This window comes from Populus euphratica, unplaced genomic scaffold (assembly GCF_000495115.2).
Source record: "Populus euphratica unplaced genomic scaffold, PopEup_1.0 scaffold2497.1, whole genome shotgun sequence".
Taxonomy (NCBI): Eukaryota; Viridiplantae; Streptophyta; class Magnoliopsida; order Malpighiales; family Salicaceae; genus Populus; species Populus euphratica.
The window spans coordinates 1,963-6,295 of NW_011502340.1; the positions used below are offsets into that span (position 1 = coordinate 1,963).

The 4,333-nt window shown below is 34.1% G+C and overlaps 1 pseudogene; it reads right to left on the reverse strand.

Annotated features, from left to right (window-relative positions):
- Nucleotides 1-1,535: 1,535 nt before the first annotated feature.
- On the reverse strand, nt 1,536-3,037 carry LOC105119093 (transcription factor BEE 3-like; annotated as a pseudogene).
- Between the last annotated feature and the right edge of the window lie 1,296 nt (nt 3,038-4,333).

A 4,333-nucleotide genomic window follows, 5' to 3' on the forward strand; every position in this document is an offset into this window, starting at 1 on the left:
ATAGAGAGCAAGACTATCTTAATACCCTCATAAATAACATCTATAATTAAGATAAAAAACAGGGCATCAAAAATAGTAAATGAATAATATCTAGAAACATCTAAATTAGATGGGGATGTAGGGGCTGCTAGGAGGTTATGAAAAGTAATGAACTATAACTGACCATTACCCTGCTGATCATGAACCTGAATCATTTCCCTATTAGTTAACTCATAAATCATATTTCTGACTTGTTTGTGGACCAGTGATTTATAGAAGAATTTAGTATTCTTGTCACCAAGTTAAAATCATCGAACCTAGGCCTTTATTTGTAAAAAACCTTCTTATCCTTGTATAACTGAAGGTATTTTCTAACAAAATCCCTTTCAACAATAATGAGCTTCTTAGAACTAGAAGTTTTATTAAAAAAACTTGAGCTGTATTCCATTAGATCTTTCCTCATTTACCTTGCTAGATATTTGGCTAATGTGATGGCAATGCAATGTCTTATGCTTAGGCTATACTAAACATCTCTTAAAAAGAAAATAAATTTATATATAAAATTATTATTGACATGTGATCGTCAAACTATTCTTATTCCATTCAAGAAATTATCATAATCAATTTAGTAATTTAAAATAAAAATAAACTTACTCGTAAAACTACGAGCTAAAGAACCATAGCACTCTTGTGGAAGCAGTCTCTTGGCAAAAATTTAGAATGAGCATCCAGTCAAGAGGAAAAAAAAGAAAGGTTACCAAAAATCCAATCTAATTTCTTCATTATAGCTTCCCTTCCTGTTGAACATTATACCATGAAAATTTAAACCCTGTATAAGGCACCTTTATTAAACCCTGTATAAGGTACCTTTATTAGCTCATCGTCGTGAATACAACACCCAAAATCATTGCGTCTGACACGAAAGCAAGTCCTTCAGCATAATAAAAAATGCTCATTCAATGTCTTTTCACCATCAATCAAATAGCGGGACAAGCATTGTATCTTTCATGAGTAAAGAAAGTAACTTACCCTCGATATTATTGACCATCATGAACATCAATTTGAATTAGCCTCGCCAGGGCTATAAAGCATGTAATAACCTTCAATGCCAGCACCAATAAATAATGAATTTCCTTGTGGCCTCAGTCTAAATCATAATTGGCCACATGGCAACAACTTTGTAGTAATCACATACATTCAACAGAACCAATTATAGTCTAATCAAGATGAATCATGTTTAATCCTGCTTTGGATGATATGGGACAACTGATATATTTATGTTGTCAGAAATCTTTTTTTTATTTTTGAGGACTGAGCGGCAGTACCCTCACACTTTATGTTGCTTTTCAGGACAGGCTCCACGCTTTGCTTTGATGATGGGAGAAAGTTATAAACGAAAATTTTCTTCAATTCTCTGTCCTCAACTAATTTGGTGAAGCTTTATTGGCAGTCCGCATGCAATGCAATAAATAGTATCCATTGAAGCAAGCAACCCAAAAAAAAAAAAGGGGGAAATTGCAAAATCAAAGATATACAAGCTAAGGAAAAGAAACGAGTCAAGAAGGATTCTGCCAATAAAATTGTATTCCCAAACAAGTTTGAGTCATATTGAACGATCACATACACATTGCTAGGGATCTAATTTTGATACATTAAAAAATATTTTGGAAACATAGAGCATCTTCTTGCGGTGTATGGCAGTAAGGAATAGCATCCAAAAATTAAAGTCAAAGGAGCCATGATGAGTGGGACTGTGCATGTCCTCCGGATCCTTCTCTCGTTGCTCTTTGTAACTCTTTTGTCTCTTGTGCTTTTGCCCTCTGAAAGTTTTTTAACATTCAACATTAATTATATTATATGCGTACGAAGACTATGATAAAATATTTAAGCACCTGCACTGTTTCAATGGTGAAGTCATAAAATGTGCTCGCTGCAGTGAGCTTCATAGACAGAAACTGAGTTGAAAAACCAAGAGAAGATATTTGTCAGTGTCAGGATTGTGATAAAGACAACTTTTGACAGTAGCATATGTTTTGCTATGAACTTTGAAGAGTCAACTCGCCTCAACTTGGTTTTGCAAGGACTGGACATAATTAATTATCTCATCCAACCTTACTGCCATGCCCATGGTCTGTGTAGAAAACCAACCAAATAGATAAAATTAGCAAGAAGATTTATTTTTCAACTGGAAATAACATATTGACCTTGTAGCAGCCTGGGACTATATCCTGCAAGCATCTTAATCTCTCATTGATCTTTCCTCTTCTAACCTGTGGTTCATCAACCAAATTCATCATTTCCCATAATGGTCAATATAAAATGAATTATCTAAATTTTTTTTTTTGAGCGTTTGAAAAGTATGTAAATGTACCCTTTCTGCTAAACTATGGCTGTCAGTGGCTTGACCTCTTCTAGCTCTAACATGAACAACTTCTCTTGTTTTTTCCTCCTCCTCCTCATTGCTTTTCACTCTCTTTCCTCTTCTTGAGCTCTGTGATCACAAAAAACCAGAATCAACTCATAAGATTCTATTATCCAACAAATAAATAAATAAAACTCAAAAATTAAACAAGAACTAGAGACGAAGAAGTTGAACAGTTCATTTGATTATTACTCTTCTCTTTTTGCTCCCGCTTTCAGAAACTTGAGGAGATGAGTTCATACAACTGCTTTCAGACATATCCATTGCTCTTCTCTTGCTTTCTTGGAATTCACTTTCCTTTGCAGGTGTGGTGAAAGTCTGAGAAACAGGCATAACATTTTGGTCATTTTGATGGAAACTACCAGGAAGAAAAATCCCTGCCAAGTTTCCAGGGAATTCTGGTGATTGATGGCTAAAGAAGTTGTCACTCGTGAAAGGCGTGAAACTGTGAAAATTATTCATGATTGGATAGTCTAGCTGGATAGCCTGGTTTACTTCTGTGAATTGGTTTATTGCTGCCATGCTTGCATCAATATCTAAGAAAGGAAAGGGGGCTTAAAGCTTTGCAAGTCTGCTGTGAAATAAGCCATGAGATTTTTTATTATTTACCATGAAGCTTAGTCTTAGGGAGATCAGCCAAATGGTTGTTTTGTATAATGAGAGTCGAGGCTTGTATTTATAGCGTGTGGGATTAGACAATCCAATCCTTGACTCCTTGTAGTGTTTTATATAATTGAATTAAATTAACAATCTTAACTATTTAGAGTTCATTTTCTTTTTGTCAAAAAAACATTGTTTCTGTCATGTGAAAATAGAATCCATAATTATTTAATTTATAATGCATTTGTAAGATGGACTGAGATTCAATCTTATCTGTTGCATGTGACTAGGATCTTCCTTCTATTGGAATTGAATTTGTTTGGATGCTGAAATTATTTTTGTTTTTGGTGCAACCAAGTGCTCATACTGATTGTTGTATTAGTCTTGATGTGCCTGCCTCCATGCTTTGCTTGTTTGGAGCAGACAAATAGATTTGAAGTATCATCTTCCCTGTGGTGTGTGACTCATAAATCTTTCAAACGCTGATGATGCCCGCCACAAGCTATGAAGTGCTCATAATCTCATTTTTTTAAACCTAATTCGTTAATTTGAAAAAAGAAGAAAGAGAAACAGTTTGAGGGGCCGCATGGAGAGTTCAGCTTCGTTGATTGTGTTCCTGAGTGGGTCCCATAACATATCAAACAATAATATGGGTCCATAACAATGGAGTACATGAAAAAGTTCATGGGCAAAAGTGGAGAAATTTTTTTGAACCTTCTTCTTTGCTATAATTTCTTGGAGCTCAGATAATGAAAAAAAAGGTGCTGTAAAAGAAAGAGTACTAGATGATGACATGAACTTTGTAAGAAAGTGTTGAGTAACATATATATATATATATAGACAAATCAGTATATTATATAGTAGGGGTCATGAACATGTATAAATTCATATACCATGGCCCATATTGATAGTTTCAGCTGGCATTTCCTTTTCTTTTCTCTTAATTTTCCTTTTCTATTTGCAAAATGATAGTTATCATCACCCCCACATACAATATTGTCATATGTAACCTCCGTTATAATTACTAGTAAATGCATTTGGACATAAAAGGGGAATATCAAACTATTGATGCACACTGAGTGAGAGCATTTTCTAAGTGGTTTTGCAGATATGGCACATCAGACGACCAATCTGCTCAATTATCTTACAATTTTTCATTTCAATGTGACAAACTTCCACTAGAGTTTCTTTCACAATGCATAAATCTATGTTATGATCAATCACATGTTATATTTAAAATTATTTAGGGATTTATTACATTAAAATCTGATTTTCTTTGACTTTGAATAATTCCTTAAAGATTGGGCTATTGCCAACCACAAACCATTTAAT